The 22191-nt window shown below is 37.0% G+C and overlaps 1 protein-coding gene across 5 annotated transcripts in view; it reads right to left on the bottom strand.

Annotated features, from left to right (window-relative positions):
* prdm10 (PR domain containing 10) overlaps positions 1-22191 on the bottom strand; it is a 385295-nt gene that overhangs the window by 351485 nt on the left and 11619 nt on the right. For 2 of the 5 annotated variants that reach the window (XM_069894370.1, XM_069894366.1), the window contains one exon: positions 16869-16950. The exons of the other annotated variants lie outside the window; for them this stretch is intronic. The gene's annotated coding sequence lies outside the window, so the exon portion shown is untranslated. The remainder of the gene's footprint in view (positions 1-16868; positions 16951-22191) is intronic. 5 annotated transcript variants of the gene reach the window in all.

Genomic DNA, 22191 nt, shown 5'->3' with positions numbered 1-22191 from the left:
TAATTATAATTTTATACATCAATTATATTTAACACCAGAGAAATTAAAAAAATTTGGTCTTAGTAAGTCAGATTGTTGTTTTCGTTGTGATCAGACGGCCAATACTTTTTTACATACTGTTTGGTTTTGTGATCGATTGCAACAGTTTTGGAAAGGTATTCAATCTATATTTAATAGCTTATATATCTATGTTGTATTAGATCCTGATATTTTTTTATTAGGGAATATGCAATAATTAATTGACTTAGGCTTAAATGATTATCAGATTTCTTTTATCTATTTAGCCTTAGCGGTGGCCAAGAAATGTATAGCGCTTACTTGGAAAGACAGAAATATATTAACCTTAGATAGGTTGTATTTAGAGATGAAGTCTTGTTTAATTATGGAAAAGATATCTCTTTCAATTCAAGATAAGATGTCTTTTTATAAGCTGAAGTGGACTCCATTTGTTAAGTACATGAAATTAAGTTTGACTTAAATATGTTTTGTGTGATATTTTAGATTTGATAACTTTTTTATTAGTATTTTTACCTGTTATTTTTTTGAGAGTGTTTTTTTTAATATATATTATTAACTTTATTAATTCTTCGCTCTTTATTTTGGGGGGGAAGGGTGGGGCTTTTTATATATATATAGATTTTTTTTTAGTGCCGCATATATGGGGGGGGGTTAGACTGATTTAAGTTAGGTCATTAATGCTGTGTTGTAATAATTACTTTATTTTTCTTTAAATGTAATTTTTTTGTTTTATTCATGTGATAAAATCTTTAAATAAAGTTTAAAAATAGAATAGATATTCAGCTGATTAGTTTAATACATAATGCTCAAAAATAAACAGAACCGACATTAGTTTTGTCTTTAGATGCAAAAAAGGCTTTTGATAGATTAGAATGGAATTATCTGTTTAAAGTTTTACAAAAGTTTCAATTTGGGTCAAAATTTATTAATTGGATGCAGGACAAAGTAGTTAGTAACGAACAACTTTCTTAATCTTTTCCTTTAACACAGTTCGCAAGGCCGGGTTGTCCCTTATCTCTTGCACTGTTTGTTTTAGCACTTGAACCACTGGCGCAATTGATAAGAAGCTGATATTAAGGGGATTATAGTAAATAAAGAGGAATATAAAATTAATCTTTTTGCAGATGATATATTAATTTATAAAACAGACCCACAAAATTCTTTAGCTTTGTTACATAAAAAATTGCAAGATTATGGCACAATATCAGGTTATAAAATTAATTGGGATAAAAGTTAAGTTTGCCGTTGGTAGAAGTAAATTATGATTGATGGAAAGAGGTTGCTCAATTTAGATGGACAAATAACCTGATTAAGTATTTGGGTATTAGAAGTGTTAAAAATTTAGAAAATTTATACAAACTAAATTATACTTCGTTATTTGATAAAATTAAAGATTTAAATAGATGGAATTATTTACCTAAACTTTAATGGGGAGAGTGAACTGTATCAAAATGAATATTTTTCCAAGAGTTCAGTATCTTTTTTCAATCTATTCCTTGCTTTGTACCGCAAAACAAAAATATTTTAAGATCTTAATTTAGTTATACAAAAATGTTTATATGAATAATTTTGGAAAAATTAACTTGGAAATTTGAACTGGTATTTACAAATTGCCCATTTTCAAAACTATTATAAAGTGGCATAATTGAAATTTATCAATGCAATGTTTGATACAACAAAATCTTCTGTTTGGGCTAAAATAGAGTTGGATAAAATTGATGCAAAATCTTTTGTTGAATTTATTTATAAATGGAATTCAAAATTATTAATTGGTGGAGACCAATTTTAAAACATTTAATTGTAGAATGGAATAAAATTGATTATCAGATATGTAGGAAAATGCCCTGATATCAGAATAAACTTTTTCCTTTTATTGTGGATAATCAATTTTTTAAAGTTTCAAACAAGATGGGAATTTAAAAAGTTGAAGTTTGTTTTGAAGGAGGGAATTTTTTGTCCTTTAATCATATGAAAGACAAGTTTCAAATTCCTTCGAATACTTTTTTGTTAGCAGATTTAATAATATTTATCAGAGAAACTGGGTTATAGTTTAAAATTATCTAGGCAATCTTCTTTGGAATTATTACTTACAAAAGATGATTCAAAAAAATGCATTTCTGAGATGTATAAATTATTTAAAAATAAAATGCCTAAATCAGGAATTCATATATTAAGAATGAAATGGGAATCGGATTCAGCTAGAAAGATTGATTAAAGTATTTGGAGAAATGTGCGTAAAGACAGTATGACAAAGGTAATAAATGTACATTATAGGTTAGTGCAGTATAACTTTTTACATCAATTGTATTCAACTCCGCAGAAATTGAAAAATTTTCAATTTAGTTCTTCAGATTTGTGGTCAAGAAATAGGTACTTTTTCCCCCCATTCGACTTGGTCTTGTCCCAAGGTTAAAAGTTTTTGGTTACAAATTAAATCATTTTTAGAACAGGTATTAAAAATGAATTTACCTTTTGATCTATTGTTGTTTTTAACTAGGAGATATTAAGTCAAGCCTCTAAGATAGAGATTGACTATGTATCAAATTGAATTTTTGTGTTGGCCCCTGGCTGTTTCTAAAAAGTGTTTAGCTATTACATGGAAATCTGATTCGGTTTTAGGTATGAAAAGATGGCATAATGAAATGAAATATTGTATTCCTTTACAAAAGATTACATATAATTTAAGAGATAAATATTTTTACTTTATCAAAATTTGAAGCCCTTATTTGAAAATTATTGGTGTTAAAACTTAACTTCTTTTGGCCACTCGGCCACCATTTTTGCAACCAAAAAGTTTAAATATGATTGCATTAAATGATGCTTTTTTTTCTTTCTTTTGTAGATGGGAGGAGGGAGGGTATTAGTAGAGTGGTTGTTTTTTTTTTACATAAATAACTAATCACATTTTGTCTGTATCAATATGTAATAACTAATGTTATATTATGATTTTAAATTTTAAAATATTAAAAAATAAATAATGTAAGAATTAAAAATGAAGGAAAACAGGAAAGAGAAAAATCTTCAAGTCCCATTTGTCATTATTGTAGAAAATCTGGTCATGTGGTGGCAAAATGTTATAATTTGAAAAAAAAGAAAGGCAGCATCAGATGCCTGTATCCAAAAAGGTGAGAGTCCTGGAAACAAAGAAAGTTTCAGATCTGCTGACATTAGGAATGAATTCATATATTTTATGTCAAAAGGTCTGGTTTTGGTAAAGGAAGGAGCACCTCAAGTGCCAGTGAATGTACTTCAAGATACTGGGGCAGAATAGTCACTTGTGTTCAACATCGTTTTGGAGTTTGGTGATGAGACTGCCATGGGTGAAATAAATTTAATCTGAGGTTTGGGAGGTGAAACAGAGCTGGTATCTTTTTAGAGGATATTGTTGAAGTCAGAAATAATTAATGGGATGGTTACTAATGGGATTTGAGAGAGTTTACCAATAGATGGAGCTTCATTGGGGAAAGAATTAGCAGGTCAAGTGGGTCCTGTGGTGAAATTGCCAGAGAAGGCAGTTATTGATGAGATAAAGGCAGGTTTTGAAATCTACCCAGCCTGTGCAGTGACTCAGGCTATGGCAAAGAAATTTAATAAAGATAAAATTATTAATAATCAGATTCTTGCAGACCAGGATATTGATGTTGAACCTGAAAGTAATGATTTTTCTTTACACGAAATAAATTTATAGGAAAACAGAAATTAATCTTGCTGAGTTGAGAATAAAATTTTAACTGAGGAGAAAATTAAGTAAGTGCCAGTTGGATATTATTTTTTTAAAATGGTGTGCTTATGAGAAAGTGGAGACTAAGGAATATACTTGCTAATGAAGAATGGGCAGTTATTCATCAGATTTTAGTTCCTAAAGCATGTAGGAATGAAATTTTAAGGTTGGCCCAAAGAAGACTGTTGATAAAATAACAAAACACTATTATTAGCCTAGTTTAAGGAAGGTCATTGTGAATTTTTGCAGGATGTGTCATATTTGTCAGGTTGTGGGTAAACCTAATCAGGGGCTGCCAAAGGCACCACTGCAACCTATACCTGTTGTGGAGAACCCTTTTCTAGAGTTATTGTAGATTGTGCTGGTCCGTTTCCCAAGACAAAAGCTGGCAATCAGTATTTGTTAACTGAAGTGTGCAGCTTCCAGGTTTCCTGAAGCGATTCCACTTAGGAACATAAAATCCATAACCAAAGTTTTGGTTAAATTCTTTACATTAGTGAGATTGCCTAAGGAAATTCAATCGGATCAAGGAATTAATTTTATGTCAGGACTTTTCCAACAAATTATTTTCAAATTGAGAGTTAAACAAATTACATCAGCTGCATATCATCCTGGAACTCGAGGAGCCTTGGAGAGATTTGATTCGACACTCACGAACAAGATGAGGAGGATTGGGATGAGGGTATCCATTGCTTCTGTTTGCAGTAAGAGAGTATGTACAGAACTCATTAGACTTCAGTTCTTTTGAGCTGGTGCTTGGACATGAAGTTAGTGGACCTTTAATGTTGTTAAAAGACCAGTGGATTGATGAGGATGTGCAGTTGAAATTGTTGGATTATGTTTTAAAGCTTAAAGATTGCTGGGAGAAAAACAAAGTGTAAGGTTGCTGAGGAGAATTTAAAAGTGGATCAAGATAAAAATGAAAGTTTGGAAATGATAGAAAGGCTAGTCAGAGAAGTTTTAAACTGGGAGATGAAGTGTTAATTCTGTTCGCAACAATGTCCATCTTAGTGCAAGATTTTCTGGGCATAATGAGATAACATCTAAGGTGGGCGAGGTTAGCTGCATAGTTGAAACTCTTGGAAGAGGATGTGACAATGCACAGGTCTCTTGTGAAAGTCATTTTAGGGAATGGCTATTTGGTTGCTTTTTGGAAGCCAATTTTAATGTTACTTTAGCTGGGAGTGAATTTTGTCATGCTCAATTAAGTTGTCTGGTTATGTTGTTGGCCAGGGAGGATTGGAGCATGTTCAGGTTGGAATTGAGATGGTTTCTGAATTTCCTCTGCCCACCAGCAAGAACGTTATTGGGAGATATTTAGGAAGGGTAGGATGGGAAGTTCTGTAAAAACTTTGTTGACATTGCTCTTCACTTGATTGAAATTTTGAAGAAGAGTGACAAGTTTGTTTGGACAGCTATTTGTCAGGAAACATTTGACAGGTTGAAGGACATGGCCATTTGCTTTGGCAGCTGATGCCAGAGGGGATGTAGCAGGTATGTGTTATTGTGTTATTGCAAGGGGGTGGCTAGGATGGTGTTGAGAATCCAGTGGCTAGGTGCAGTGAACACTCAGGGGAGTTGTTCTGCTATTGGAAAGTGATTGTTGTCTCTTTTATTGGCTCTAAGATTTTGAGGTGTAGGTTTCCATTGCTATGGGATTAAGCACTGTTTGTATTGACCATAATCTTTCAGTAACATTAAAAATAAGATTATTAAACTGGGGTTTAATTCTGCATGAATACAATTTAATGATAACTTGCATTAAAGGCAAAGATAACGTAATTGCTGATTGCCTTTGTAGATGCTAAGTTTGCAATGTTTCGCAGCAAAACAAAATTTATTAGTTGTATTCGCTTCTAAAAGAAAGTTATTTGTCTATATTATAATAACAATAATGAAGGTATTATTTCATGTTGTAGATTTTAGTTAAAAATTTTGCTCTTATAGTTCCCATGTTAGTAAAATGGGAGCATCACTGTAAGGGATAGTATAGACTGGAGAAAATGAATGGTCAGTTAACATTTAACATTTCACACGAGCTCCATCACAATACAAGTCACAGTCCAGTGACAATTCATCACAATGGAAGAACTGAAGGAAGGTTTATCACAGTCAGTTCCTGAATTTGATACTTTTGCAAAAACATTGTGATTTTGCAGGGAAAGAACCATTCTGACTGCTGAAGAGAAGCAGCTTTTTGAAGCAGCACTTTTGGCCAACTATTTTGTGGAATTCAGAGCAAAGCAGGCTTTGGGAACCAAAGAGATTTTCATTGTGCCTGACAATGGAGATCACTTGGAGAGACCAGGGTCTTGGAAGCTTCATGGAGGCCACCCAGTTCGAGTCTTACCTACAAAACAACCAGGCGTATTTTGCCTACAGCTCGTGTGGATGGACGTTTCTTCAAAGGCAACGCAAGGAGAATTTGAGAGTCTGTAGTAACTTCAGTCTTCCCATCAATTCAACATTAATTCTAGGTATCAAAGTTCAAAGGCTACACTTCAATACTGAATTTGAAAGACTGAACTTTGAAGCAACTTTCTTAATTTTGGCCTGAACTCTAATGTTTTTGGTACATCACACGCATGCACACCTGTTCATAGTCGGGGACAGATTTAGTGTCAAGGATAGTTTAAAGGGGGGGGGGGGGCGTGCAATCCCACCCTTCCTCAGCCAGTTTTTTTGTTAAAGCACCCGTCTTTAAAGTTTATACAAGTGATTAAAAGTTGTATTTTAACTTTTGGGAACATTAGTAGGTCATAATGGCTGCTAATGTAAAAAAAAATCAACTACAGAAGAAATTACCTTTTAAAAGTCCTGAAAAATTGAGGCCTACCTGTTCAACTGAAGCCACGGACTCGTCGTTTGGAACCTCCAAGGCACAGAGAATGCCTGTCAGACCAAGTATTACACCGGCGCCGATCTTGCCTCCACAAGATGGCGCTAGCATGATGACGAGTTCGTCCAGTGTGAACGCAATGTCGGGCGCACAGCCGACCTGGCTGAAAGAGCCCTTGAGCCGGAGCTGCCGCCGGGTGGGCCAGGGACGCGCAGAATGGTGTCGGAAGACGCCTCTGCGCAGTCTCTGGCCTTACCGTGCATGCGCGGTGCTTCAAGGGTCCGTGGCTTAGTGGATCGCATGTGGGCTGTGGGGGGGGCCAGGCGGCAGCATCTCAACGTAGTCGGGATACTGCCGTTGGGTGTACAAACCCACAGCCACACCGGGAGGGGACAGACAACGCTGGAAGAAGAGGAAAACTTACCTTTAATGAGCAGTTCACAGGAACAATTGGAGGTGGAGTTTAGATAAGGTAGGCCTCAAAATGTGGAATTGGAATCTGGAATGGAGTCTGCACAGTCTTGGAAGGGATTGCCAACCAAATGGACAATGTTTAAACAAATGACTCAAGGATTTCTGGATGTGACAACTAAAATATCTAATATGTCTGAAGATATATCTACAGTTAAGAGTGATGCCAGTAAATGTATTAAATCAGTGGATACAGTGCAAAAACATTTTTTTTTAAATTGAAATTTTTTTTGAATGTAAAAATTAAGTTGAACTTAAGGAAAAAATGGAGAAAGTGGAAAATTCTTTTGTGGATTGGGTAATCCAGAAGAAAGACTTACTGGGGTGGGGGGAAAGGAAAAAAAAATCAATTCATTGGAAAATAAAAATCAGAAAAATAATATGAAAATTGTGGGTATCCCAGAAGACATTGCAATAAAATTTTTCAAGAATTGGATTCCTGAGGTGTTGGGCAAAGAGGTTTTTTTTGGAAGGCTTAGTATTGGAAAGGGCACATAAAGTGTTATGAAAGAAACCGTTACTGGGAAACCACCACAGGCGGTCTTAGTTCGTTATCTGAGCTATCAGGACAGAGAAGTGATATTACGGTTGGCGGGACAGAGAAGTGATATTACGGTTGGCGGGACAGAGAAGTGATATTACGGTTGGCGGGACAGAGAAGTGATATTACGGTTGGCGGGACAGAGAAGTGATATTACGGTTGGCGGGACAGAGAAGTGATATTACGGTTGGCGGGACAGAGAAGTGATATTACGGTTGGCGGGACAGAGAAGTGATATTACGGTTGGCGGGACAGAGAAGTGATATTACGGTTGGCGGGACAGAGAAGTGATATTACGGTTGGCGGGACAGAGAAGTGATATTACGGTTGGCGGGACAGAGAAGTGATATTACGGTTGGCGGGACAGAGAAGTGATATTACGGTTGGCGGGACAGAGAAGTGATATTACGGTTGGCGGGACAGAGAAGTGATATTACGGTTGGCGGGACAGAGAAGTGATATTACGGTTGGCGGGACAGAGAAGTGATATTACGGTTGGCGGGACAGAGAAGTGATATTACGGTTGGCGGGACAGAGAAGTGATATTACGGTTGGCGGGACAGAGAAGTGATATTACGGTTGGCGGGACAGAGAAGTGATATTACGGTTGGCGGGACAGAGAAGTGATATTACGGTTGGCGGGACAGAGAAGTGATATTACGGTTGGCGGGACAGAGAAGTGATATTACGGTTGGCGGGACAGAGAAGTGATATTACGGTTGGCGGGACAGAGAAGTGATATTACGGTTGGCGGGACAGAGAAGTGATATTACGGTTGGCGGGACAGAGAAGTGATATTACGGTTGGCGGGACAGAGAAGTGATATTACGGTTGGCGGGACAGAGAAGTGATATTACGGTTGGCGGGACAGAGAAGTGATATTACGGTTGGCGGGACAGAGAAGTGATATTACGGTTGGCGGGACAGAGAAGTGATATTACGGTTGGCGGGACAGAGAAGTGATATTACGGTTGGCGGGACAGAGAAGTGATATTACGGTTGGCGGGACAGAGAAGTGATATTACGGTTGGCGGGACAGAAGGCAACAAAGTCAATCTCCAATGATGATTCAAGATGACGGGTTTTTTTTTAATAAAACGCAGATCGGAGTCAGGAGACTATCAGGCAATGACGGGAATTTAATTTGGCTAAAAAAGCACTGTGGCGGAAGGGTTATAAATTTGCTTATCGATACCCTTGTGTGTTAAAAGTCTTATGGCAATTCTCAATCTCAATTTTTCCTGGATTTGCGAGAACATGGAAGAGTTGCACCATAGTTGCCTAAAAAGGCAAATGAAAATGGGCATGGGAATGGGAAGAACTCGAAAAATGGAAAGAATGGAAAGAAAGAAATTTCAACACATTGAAGATCCGAAACAATCATTGGGAATGGAGTCATTTGGTTGAATATATTTACAGTACTGGATTGTGTTGATGTGAATGATGCATTTCTGGCTGGGGTGGGTGGACAGCACTGAAATCTTTGATAGTCATCCGCCATTAGTGGGGTTCATCACACCCAGGTTTTAAGGGCATTACTCCCTTTGGGGATAATCAAAAAAATTTAATTTTTTTACATTTTAAAAAAATATATTTAGGGGAGGGATAGTGGTCTTAAGTTACTATAAGGGGAGCTATATTTTGTAGTAAGTGATTATATTGTTTATAAGGATGTCTAATTTGAAATTTGCAACTTTTAATGTTCAGGGGTTAAATAATATGATTAAACGAAAGCGAGTTTTGGCTTGTATCAAGAAAATGAAAATTGATATTGCCTTTTTTTTTATAAACAAGAAACACATTTGACTGAAAAACAACATTTGAAGTTAAAGAGAGATTGGGTTGGACGTGTTTTTTTTTTCTTCATTTAATTCTAAGGCAAGAGGTGTAGCGATTTTAATTCATAAGAATTTGCCTTTTGAATTGCTATGGAAGGAAATGCTGGAAGGGTTTTAAGGGTGAATTGTAAAATTTTTGCTGAATCTTGGACTTTGCTTAATGTTTATGCACCTAACGTGGACGATGAATGTTTTATTTCGGATGCTTTTTTGTTGTTAAATCAAGCTAATGATTTTAATTGCGTCTTGGACCCTTGGATAGATCTCCAAAAAGTATTAAGAAATCAAAGATGGCGATACAAATTGGGGCTTTGATGAAGGATTTAAATTTGGTGGATATTTGGAGAAGGGTCAATCCTACAGAGAAGTATTTCTCTTTTATTCGTCTCGACACGATTCATTTTCTAGAATAGATTTTTTTTTTTTAAAAGAATCGGCACATTTACAAGGAAGGGTATTACAGGCAGAATATAAAAGCAGGGTTATATCAGATCATTCTTTATTATTTTTTTTCTTGCGCAAGTTCAGAAGTGGTACGTTCATCCTATAGATGGAGAATTAACACAATGTTGAAAAAAAATCAGAGTCTGTTACCTTTGTTAAAGAGCAGATTACTTTGTTTTTGACTGAGAATGCTAATTCAGTAGAAAGTAGGTTTGTGTTATGGGATGTATTAAAAGCTTACTTAAGAGGACAGAAAGTTAAGAAGCAGTATATGCCAGAAAGCTTAGAGTTAGAAAAGAAAATTGATGAATTGGAGAAGGAATTTCAGAAGGAAGTGACAGAAGATTTAAAAAAGTGGCTTTGGCTAATTTGAAATTGCATTATAATACGTTGCAGACTTATCAATTTGAACATTTAATTAATCGATCTAAGCAGCGTTATGAGTTGGGTGAGAAGGCACATAATGTACTTGCATGGCAGTTAAAGATGGAACAGGTTTCACGGACTATTAATGCTGTAAAAAAGAATTCAACAGTTACCTGTAAACCTCAGGAAATTAATGATCAGTTTTATTCATTTTAAAAATCATCTACTTCTGAAAGGAAACAGGATAGTGGTTCTATTGATTCTTATTTATCCAAGTTAGCGTTACCAGCATTAGAAGGATGTTATGGATCTGGAAGCTCCATTTACAGAATTTGAGATTAAGGCAGCTATGTTGGAGATGCCAAATGGGAAGTCACCAGGTGACGATGGATTTTCGGTGGAATTTTATAAAACCTTTTATGAAGATTTATCTTCTGTGTTTGAGGAGGCATTACAACACGTGACTGAACAGCATGAGTTACCAGAATCTTGCTCTAGTGCTTTAATTACTGTAATCCCAAATAAAGATAAGAGACCCGTTGAAAGTGTCTTCATATAGACCTATTTCTTTATTGAATGTAGATTATAAAATTATAGCAAAAGTGTTAGCAAACCGATTTGCCAAGTATTTACCTAAATTGATACATGTTGATCAAACAGGTTAATTTAAAAATAGAAATGCATCAGATAATATTGTTCGATTGATTAGTTTGGTCAATGCCTATCGACAGAAGCTTGATGCGGAAAAAGCCTTTGATAGGGTCGAATGAGATTTTTTATTTAAGGTATTGGAGAAGTTTAAATTTGGCCCTTTCTTTATTGGTTGGGTTAAAGCTTTATATATAAACCCGATTGCCAGGGTGGTGACAAATGGTCAAGCCTCATCATCGTTTAAATTGACGCGTTCAACTCAACAAGATTGTCCATTGTTACCAGCCTGGTTTGCATTGGCTATTGAACCATTAGCTCAAAAATAAGACAGAATAAACAGATAAGAGGGATAAGAGTTATGGATGAAGAGTACAAGATTAATTTATTTGCAGGTGATGTTTTGATATATTTAACAAACCCAGAACAATCATTGCCACACTTGCAGGAATGTTTATTACAGTATGGAACATTACCTGGATATAAAGTTAATTGAGACAAGAGTGAAATTTTGCCAGTCAGAGAAGGAGACTATTCAGAGTATAAAAACATTATAAAATTGAAATGGTCTGATAAAATTAAATATTTACGAATAATTATAAATACTGAGTATCAAACTTTATACAAGTTAAATTATGTTCCTTTATTAAAAAATATTAAAGCAGATTTAATTAAGTGGAAAGATCTTCATTAACTTTAATTGGTCAAGTTAATTGTATTAAGATGAATATTTTTCCCCATATTCAATATTTATTTCAATCAATTCTGTGTTCTCAAAGGGATCTTTTCAGGATTTAAATAAAACCATGAGAGAATTTTTATGGAAAGTTAAATTACCACGGGTAGTACTATATAAACTTACTTGGAAGTATGCATTAGGTGGGCTTCAATTACCCCATTTTCAAAATTATTATGAAGCAGCCAAGTTGAAATTTATTAGCAGACTGATGGATTTGGACCAAGCCCTGAGTTGGGCTAAAGTTGAGATGGCTTGTATTTCTGAAGTTGAGGTGTATCAATTTATATTTCAATGGAATGTAAATTTGTTGAGGGAATATAATATGCTGATATTAAAACATCTATGAAAGGTATGGACTAAAAAAAGATTTTAGGATCAAAAGGTAAATTGTCAATTTTAACTCCACTATATAATAATCAGCTTATTTCTTTTTCATTGTTTAATAATCATTTAAAGAGTTGGGATTCTAAGGGTATAAAGCCATTACAGGATTGTTTTGAAGGACAGTTTATTTCTTTTAATCAATTGAAAGAGCATTTTGATATTTTGTTTATTATCAACTTCAAGCTTTGGTGAAAAATATATACGGTAGACAGATGATTTTACCTGCATTGACTGAAGTCTAAGCTTAAATGGGAAAATGATTTAGCTTTTGTTTTTCCTGAAGAATATTGGGCAGATATGTGTCATGATAATGTTACTAAATTGACAAATGTGCGGTATAAAATGGTTAATTATAACCTTTTACATCAGTTGTATTTAACCCCAGAGAAATTGAAAAAATGTGGTTTTCGTAATTCAGACTCTTGTTTTAAATGTGGTGTATGTATTGGCACTTTTTAAAAAATGTTGTTTGGTCTTGTGTGCATGTACAACCATTCTGGGAAGAAATTAGGTTAATTTTGGAATGGTAACATTAATTTACCATTAGATCCATTTTTTTAATGGGTTATATGATCCTTTAAAGGGATTAGGGTTGGATAAATTTCAAATTGCATTTGTATATTTAGCATTTGTCTGTAGCTCGAAAATGTGTAGCAAGTACATGGAAAGATAACAGTGATTAATATAATGTGATGGCATAATGAATTGAAAGCTTGTATTGTTATGGAAAAAATTACACATATTCTGCATGATAATTATTCTTTTTTTGTTAATAAGTGGGTACAATATTTGGAATATATGCATTTAGATGCATTTTGATTTATTATATTCTTAGCTTCTGTTTATATATTTTTGGCTCTCCTTAAGAGAGCTGGTTGATGGGGTGGGAGGGGATTTAATATTTTTTCTTTGTTTTATTTTAATTGTTTTTTATATATTCACTCATAAAATTGTCTTTATGGAATGTATTCTGTATTACTACTAATGATCTTTCAAATAAATAGTTTTTTTAAAAAAAAGGATAGTTTAAAAGTTAAGACTAAGTTAGAAATAGTGTTTAAAAATTAAACACTGTCTGATTCATTGTCCATTGCTGCTCATTTTGCGCCATTTGTAACACCAGGTTAAACCTCCCACCAGAGCAGCATTAGCCAACCTTCCTGTAAGGATATTAGTCCCCTTCCAGTTTAGATGCAAACTATCCAGTCAGAACAGGCCCCACCTTCCATGGAAGAAAGCCCTATAATCCACAAACCTGAAGCCTTCCATCCTGAACCATGTTTTCAGCCATGTATTAAGCTGCATTATCCTCTTATTTCTAACCTCACTGGCACATGGTCCTGTCTTTCAACCTGGCAGCTAACTCCCTGAAATCACTTCGCAAGATCTCCTCACCCTTCCTATTCATGTCATTGGTCCCTACATGAACCACGACATCTGGCTGCCCACCCTCTCTCCTGAGAGATCTCAGACCCTGGCACCAAGGAGGCAGCATATCATTCAGGATACTGGATCTCTTCCACAGAACCTCTTATCTGTCTCCCTAATGATGGAATCCCCTATCACTACAGCTCGTCTCTTCTCCCTTCCCCCTTAGCCACAGGAGCAGATTCTATGCCAGAGATCTGATCACCATGGCTTGTTGATGGTAGGCCATTTCCCCCACCCCCCGACATTATCCAAATAGCATACGTTATTGAGAGGAACAGCCACAAGAGTGCCTTGCCCCGCCTGTCTGTCTGTCCCCTTTCCCTCTCCCATCACCCATCTATTCTTCCTACCTCCTAGGTATGAGAGTGTCCCTGTAATTCCAGTCTATCACCCCCTCTACCTCCCGAATTATCCAAAGTGCATCCAACTCCAGCTCCAATTCTTTAACTCGGCTTGTCAGGAGCTGCAGCTGGATGCACCTCGCAGATAAAGTTGTCAGGGATACTGCTGACTCTCCTGATGACCCACATTTTGCAAGAGGAGCGTTCTTCTTCCTTAGCTGCCATTCCTACCGTTTATGACTAGAGGAAAGAATAAATGATAGACAAAACCTGCCCTTACTTTAATAACCAAGCCATTGTAGCATTGCAGAAAAGTAGATATGGAAGAAACGGGAATATGCCTGTATTCAGTTGGCAAAGTTGTGAAGGAGGGTAATCTTATTTGAAAATATAAAATTCAAAAGGGATTTAAGAGGATATATGCTTACATGTTCACTACAGGGAGTGTTAAGAAATCAAAAGGGTCAGTCATTTTCAACTGATGTTCGTAGAAATTTCTCTCAGAAGATGGCACATCTCCAGAATTCTCTGTCCCAGAGGATAGTGACTATCTCATTATATATATATTTAAGAGATGGACAGAAAGGCTATAGGGAACTGGCACCAAATGAGACCCAAGGGGATCATGAATCAGCGTGATCATATTGAATGACAGCAGCCTCAAAGGGCCTGGTGACCTGTCCTGCTCCTATTTTCATGTTCTTCTGGAGGCAAATTACACCCATGGGACTAATCAAGGCAGAACCTAGAATGTGTCCCATTTAAACATATTTTGACATCTACATCAAAATGTTACTGACCAAGCCATTGGGAAAATGGAACCTGTAATTTTTATATATGTATACTCCTTTACATTAAATTCAACATTGTCATTGTGCCAAATAAAATACAAAGCCAATTTATGGATTGTTTAAAAAAAGCAGTGATGGCAGATTCAACTTCTACTGCCCCAAGAACAAGATAAAAATTCACCATATAAAGCCTGCACTGGTTTAACTTCCAAAGTATCATCTTACCCTAGTCAAAGTTCCCAATTTATCTCAATACTGTTTCACATAGTTATATGTAACCTTCTTCACGGACCACTATACTACCAATATTGGTTTCATGTGCAAAACATAATAACCATGTTCACTACATGTTCATCCCAGTCATTCACACAAGTGACAAACAACAGTGGAGAAATACAAAAGCTGCAAATTCTGGAATCTTGAGCAAACAAAGCATTGCAGGAGGAACTCAGCAGGTCAAACAGGGCATCCACGGGTAAAAAGGGTCAGTCAACATTTTGGGTATGGGCCTCTTATCAAGAAAGGGGGTGATATATTTCTCAAGGGGAAGCTGAGAGAACGACAGAGGTGATTGGGTTGAGGACAAAAGGTGAGAGATGAAGACACAAGCAGAGGGAAGAATACTAAGAGAGGAGGGGGAAAAAAGTACAGGAGTCAGTAAAGAAAGAGAAACCAGATATATCTACCCATGGCCTCATGCATTGCTAACTGAGGCTACACACAAATTGGAGGAACAATTCTATTATATATACACATATATATAAAATGAGAGCCACTACCTTCTGGGCACTCTCCAACCAGATAGCAATAAAATAGACCCCGAATTTTAGTTAAACCCCTCCCGATACCCTCTTTTCCCAACTTTCCCTCCAGCTTCCCACCCCCTTCCTTCTCCTATCAGAGAGGTACCCTCTTCCCTTACCATTTCTCAGATTTTGTCTTCTACCCTCCTACCTATATCCACCTATGACTTATTAGCTGTTAGCCTATGCTCCTCCTCTTCCCTGCCCCCCCCCCCCACCTTATTTAGGCAACTGCCTGTTTTTGCTCAGATCTTAATGAAGGCCCAAACCCAAAATGTTGGTTTCCCTTTTCATCCTATGAAGCTGAATGATCTTCAGTGGATTTGTGTATCACACTCAACTCCAGCATTTGCAGACTTTGTTTAACTCCATGTATAGCATACTAATGCTTTAGGGCATTTTGGGATCAAGAAAGAGGTGGTACTGGGACTTGTGAAGACCAATGAAGTGGTACCTTCCCACAGACTAATGGAATATATTCCAGGTTATTGAAAGCAATAAACAGAGATTGCCTGAGCCTTGAAAAAATACCTACTTTTCCTCAACAGGAACAGGCATGGTCCCTAGACAGTCACTAACATTATACCTTTGCTCAAAAAGGAAAAAAAAATAATCAAAGAAATTATAGACTGGTGATCCTCTCACAAGTAGTTTGGAAACTAATGGAGGAATACACAGTTAATAGGATTTATACAAATTTGGGAAGGTATGGTCAAATTAGGGACAGATTACACCATATGAACTTCATTGAGTTTTTTGAGGATGTGACAAAGATAGTTGCTAAGGATATGGCAGTCAATGTTGTCTACATGGACTTTGAGATATTTGACAAGGTCCCTCATGGTAGACTGATCTCAAAAGTGCAGATTCACAGTGATTTATAAATGGTTTGGATATGGAATTGACTGGCTCATAAAAGACGAGGGTAGTGGTAGAAGAGTGTTAATTGGCTGGAGGTTCATGACCAGTGGTGTTCCATAAGGAGCAATGTTGGGACCTCTGCTCTTTGTAACCTTTATAAATCAACCAGATGGAAAAAGTAGGTGGGTGAAGAAGTGTTTGTAGATGATACGAAGATTAGTGGAGTTGTGGACAGTTTAAAAGGCTTTGAAAGAATACAACAAGAGATAGATCCATTACAGATACCTGTATGGGCAGAGAAATGGCAGATAAAGTTTAATCCAGGAATGTGTGAGGTGTTGCAATTAGGAATCAAATGCAAGGAAAAAATGTACAGTCAATAGCAATATTGATGTGATAAAGATGGGCTCACATCCATTAACAGACACAAAGTGGCCATGTAAATAGATAGTATGGTAAAGAATGACTATGGTTATGGTATGCTTGGCTTCATTGGTCAGGGAATTGAGTATAAAAGGTAAGGAAGTTAAGTTGCAGCTATATAAAACCTTGGTTCGGACACACTTTGAATAGTATGTGCAATTCTGGTTTCCCATTACAGGAAAGATGTGGAGGTTTGTAAAGGTTATTACCTGGATTAGAAGTATGATGCTCAAGGGGAGGTTGGACGAATTTGGGATTCTTTCTCTGGAGTTTCAGAGGCTGATGGATGACCTGGTTCATAAAATTATGAGAGGTATTAGAGAAGCCATTCTCAGAGGGGGCTACAGCACATTTTAGTAAAAGCCTTGATTTCTTTCATTTCAGGCAACTATTTTTTTTAAATGAGGTCAGAAGTACAGAAGAAACCAAACTCGACTGCTTCCTAGGAAGGGGTGGGGGAGGGCATAAACTTTAAGCAGAGTCCTGGGGGGGGGGGTCATAGCTTAAAAAAGGTTGACAATGACTGCACTGGAGGATATCAATTTAAGGTGAGGGAGGAATAGTTTAAAGATGTGTGAGGCAGGTTTTTTTTCCCCTGAGTGATGTAGGAGCCTGAAACAGGCTGCCAGAGGCAGCAGTGGAAGCAGATGCTATTATTGTGTTCAGGAAACTTGAGATTGACACGTGCATATGTAGGGAATAGAAAATTAGGGATTGTGCACAAGGAGCAAACATTTAGTTTGAATTGGGCATCATGTTCATTGCATGCATATGGACTGAAAGGACTGTTCTTGTCCTGATCCATTTTGGTTAATATAAAAACCCATGATTTTAGTATGTGCTTCCTGTGGACAAAACTGAATAAAGGGTACTTATTAAAATCAATAGAATTAAAAAATAATCTACGTCTAATTAACCCTGAAATCTGTTGGTTTAAACAAAATGGTAAGATCCTATCCAGCTTTTACTCCATGTGCACCTTGTCTTGTTTTTTTTCCCCCCCACTAAACCATATTCTCATCTTGTCATCAGTTCTCTCACAACTTATCTTTATACTTTACAATTGAGCAAAGGAAGTAGCTACTTTTTCTAACAGCCATTTTACACACTCATTTTGGCCATATCAGTACCAATCTCATTTCAACACTGCTATTAGTTTTAACTTGTCTGAAACCTTTTAATTTTGTATTTCCCAATGTATTAACTGAATTTTATTCTTTATGCAAGATTTAATTGTTGTTAATATTTAATTTGAGAAAAAATTGTGCACACTTCCCCACTGATTTCGACCACCATCGTTAAACTACACCTTTTCCAAATCCAGCACTTTTGCTGATTTTCTTCGCTATTCTTTACCAATTTGTCATCACATCATTTTACTGATTGCCATCTCATTTTTTTCCCATTGATATTTTCAGCAACCAATATTTCTTTTCTCATTAGATTAGAAACTATGACCCAAGCAAGTCAGCAAAATGACTGAAAAGTAATCTTCATTTCAATCTAATGCATTACATTTATTCCTTGCTTCTTTATACACAGGGTTGCTTTTTCCTTTATTCACTCAGAGGACAAGATCAACAATGACAAGGCAATCATTTTGAACTAATCTGCAACTGTTATTACACAAGATGGTTGCGAATCAAAGGGGGTGGCAATTCTGAGTGTCCCGGTGAGAGTGCAGCATGTGACTACTGTGACAGAATATGGTGTTTTATATTGTATATAGATATGATTTTGGGAGAGAGAGTGTTGCAGGTTTTTTTTAAATATACAAGTATAGGTCACATACAAACATTTCAAAACAGATCTCATTTAAAATACAGGAGCTCTGCTCAAGCCAGACATGCCAGCTCCGAATACCTTGGCAAAGGCTTTGGGGAGTGCCCAAGGGACTTCACTAATGAATTGTTGTTTTGAAAAATTGGGAGTGGAACAGAATAAGCTGGAAAGCTTGTGGAAAAACCCCATTTGGAAGATGGGTTGTGAGTGCTTAGTTCAACCTGGTCAAAGCCATTGTGGTCCATACAAGAGGACTGGCTGCCTGATGTTTCACTCAAAATAAGAGAAACAAAAAGGAACTCTGTGGTAACCTGAAAGAACGAGGTTATCATCTGGAGAACCCTGATGGGGGCAACTATCTTCAGCAAGACACTGACATGGCTGATTAGAAGGGATCAGTTGGTGTCCAGGAACAACAAATCTCTCTCTAAAAACTGAGAAGAACCTTCCTGAGTGGTAACCATTTACCTTTCAAGCACCAAAGCCTGGTGAACTATATAAATGTTAAATTCTGTGCACAGTACAAGAATTGCCTGCAACCAGTGAACTAGGAGAAATTAGAAGTGAGATTGGACTGTGAATCAGAACTTTTCTTAACTTACACCCACATTACATACACATGCACTTAGAATTAGACGGGGGTTAAGTTAGGTTAGTTAAGTCAATAGTGATAAGTTAAAGTATGATTCTGTTTTCATGCTTAAAGATAATTAAAAACAACTTTTGTTTATGTAACCATTTGTCTTGGTGAATATCTATTGTTGCTGGGTTTTGGGGTCTTCTGGGCTCATAACACTACAGATAAAACAGGGAGATTTGTAATGGTGCACAGTCAGATATATTCAGAATCCTGGACCTTAGTAAATGTTTATTCCCCTAATTTCGACAACAAAAAATTTATACAAGATACTTTCCTAAAATTAGCAGAGGGAAAGAAGAACATTTTATGTGGGATGGGCAGAAACACCAACTTTTATCTGGACCCTGTCTGAGATAAATCAACTAAGAAATTAACTAAAACAAAGGCAGCAAGGGCGACAATTAGCTGAAGGCACTGAACCTGATAGATGTATGGAGGCAAAAACAACTCCTTCTATTCAAACAACACGACTCCTACTCTAGAATAGATTTTTTTCCTGGCTTCAGCACATGTAGAGGGTAGGATCATGGATGCTGAGTACACAGCAAGGCTCCTCTCAGACCATTCACCTCTATTATTAACAACAGAAATTCCAGATAAGCAGGATACAGTATACAGGTGGTGTCTTAATACGTTGCTGTTAAAGAAGTTGGAGTTTTGTAGTTTTGGAAGAGCGCAGATGGACATGTTCTGCAAGATCAACTGTGCCTCTACTCCAGATAAATTTCTTGTACGGGATATTCTCAAGGCATATTTGAGAGGCCAGATAATTGGGTACATTAAAACAGTTAAAAAATGAGGGTGGTAGATTAGAACAGGAGATTATTCACGTAGAAAAGGCCTTCCAAAAAAACAGGATCAGAGGACCATTACAGGGCTCAAACGAATAAGAAATTGAAGTACAATACGTTACAAACATATAGAATGGAAAAGGCCATAATTATGAATTGGGAGAGAGAGAGCCCACAAAGTCCTCTCTTGGCAGCTGAAGACAGAACAGGCCTTGAAGACGATCAATGCAATACAAACTGGGAGTAGCAGGATCTCATATAAACCAAGAGATTAATGAGACCTTCAAGAAATTTTATGAAGCTCTATTGTTATGGAGTCCAGAGGACCCCAAAAACCAGCAGCAATAGATATGCACCACAACATAGGTTCACTGAAACAAAAGTAGTTTTTAAATTATATTTGAACAAGAAAACAGAATTGAACTTTAACTTATTATTTAACCTACCTAACCTACTTAATCCCCCCTCTGACACTAAGCACAGGTGTGCATAATGTATATTTAAGATTAGAAAAGTTCTTTGGATCATAGTCCAATCTCACTGGTTGAAGGCAATTCTTGAACTGTGCACAGAAGTTAGCATTAACAAAGTTCACCAGGCTTTGGTGCTTAACAGGCAAATGATTACCACTCAAGAGTGTTCTTGCTGGTTTTCAGAGATTCCTTTTCCAGGACATCCGCAACTGATTCCTTCTCAATTGGTCTTGCTGACGAAAATTGCCCCCTTCAGGGTTCTCCAGATGATCCTCTTTCTTTCAGGTCACCTTTCAGATCATCAGTCTGCTCCTTTGACCAGGCAGCCTTCCAAAGTTTGCCAGTTTTGTCCTTCGGGAAATAACTTCTGTGACTCCTCTCTCTGTTTCACACCCTCCCTCTCTGAGAGCAAAACAGTTCTCCTCTGCCTGCATAGATTACATGCTCTCCCCGGCAAGCTGCTGTCGATAATCTGTTGCCTCCTGAAAAGAGCATTCTGCAAAAGTCCTGCAAATATTCTGTGTTTTAAAATGTGTGTGTGCAAGCTGCTCTAACAATTCCTCCCAAACCACCTCTAAATACTCTGTCACACTACATAAATCAGAATTGTCAGGAGGGTCTGTCAAAACCAGCAAGTTCCTGTCTAAATTAGAACTCCCAAGTTTAGAGCCAGAAGAAAAAGGGTTAGATCTTCCCTTCATAGAGAAAAGAGATAGGTAAAGCTCTGCAAACTAACAAGTCTCTGGGGAAGGATGGGTTCCCACCAGAGTTCTATAAAGAGTTTAAAGATTTATTGATGCCTCTTTATATGGAGGTGGTAGACCAGGCAATGGAGACCCGAATACTCCCAGAATATTTTTTGACAGCAATCAATACAACAATTATTAAAAATGATCCACTAATGCAGTCTTCTTATAAACCCATTTCTTTGTTAAACAAAGCCCTGGCAAATAGATTTGCCAAAGCTAATAAATAAGGACCACGCGGGCTTTGTACAGAAAAGACAGGCAGCAGATAACATTGGCTCAAAACAGGAACAAGAGAGGCTTTGCTGTGGCAAAAAAGGCATTTGACAGATTGGAGTGGGACTTTTTAAAATCAAAGTGCTGGGAACATTTGGGCTAGGGCCAACTTTTATAATTTGGATAAGCGCGTTATACCATCCACCCAAGGCTAAAGTTGTGATCAATGGACAAATTTCTCCAGCCTTCCCATGACAAGATGAAGTTCACATGGGCACCTGCTGTCTCCAGCTCTGTTTGTACTAGCCATAGAGCCATTATCCAGGATCCAAATATTAAAGGATTCAGAACAAGCCAGGAAGAGCATAAAATTTATTTATTTGCTGATGATGTTATGTATCTGAAAGACCTAGCAAACTCAATGCCGAAGCTGCACTACACTCTGGAGGACTATGGGGAGATCTCCGGGTACAAGATCAATGGGGATAAATGCAAAATCATGCCATTTACAAAGGGGAATTACAGTCAACGTCAAGAAAATAGTCAACTAAAGTGGTTGCAAAACTGGATCAAATGTCTAGGACTGAGAATAGTTTTTACAAATTACACCCCCCCACCCCCACCCAAGGAGAATTGAGGAGAATTTCAATAGATGGATGTCCCTGCCCATAACATTAGTGGGCAGGGTTAATTGCATCAATATGAATGTGTCGCTGAGGCATTGCCCCAGGGATTCTTCAAAAATTTACTTTCAGGAGTAAGGAGATTTCTATGGAATGGAAAGATAGCCAAGATCTCTATAGACAAATTGACCTGGGATTATAGTCTGGGTGAATTGCCAATTCCAGACCTTGGAAAATATTGGGCAGCCCAGTCAAGATACA

This window comes from Narcine bancroftii, chromosome 8, assembly GCF_036971445.1.
Source record: "Narcine bancroftii isolate sNarBan1 chromosome 8, sNarBan1.hap1, whole genome shotgun sequence".
Classification (NCBI taxonomy): Eukaryota; Metazoa; Chordata; class Chondrichthyes; order Torpediniformes; family Narcinidae; genus Narcine; species Narcine bancroftii.
This window is presented reverse-complemented; position numbering and strand designations above follow the sequence as displayed.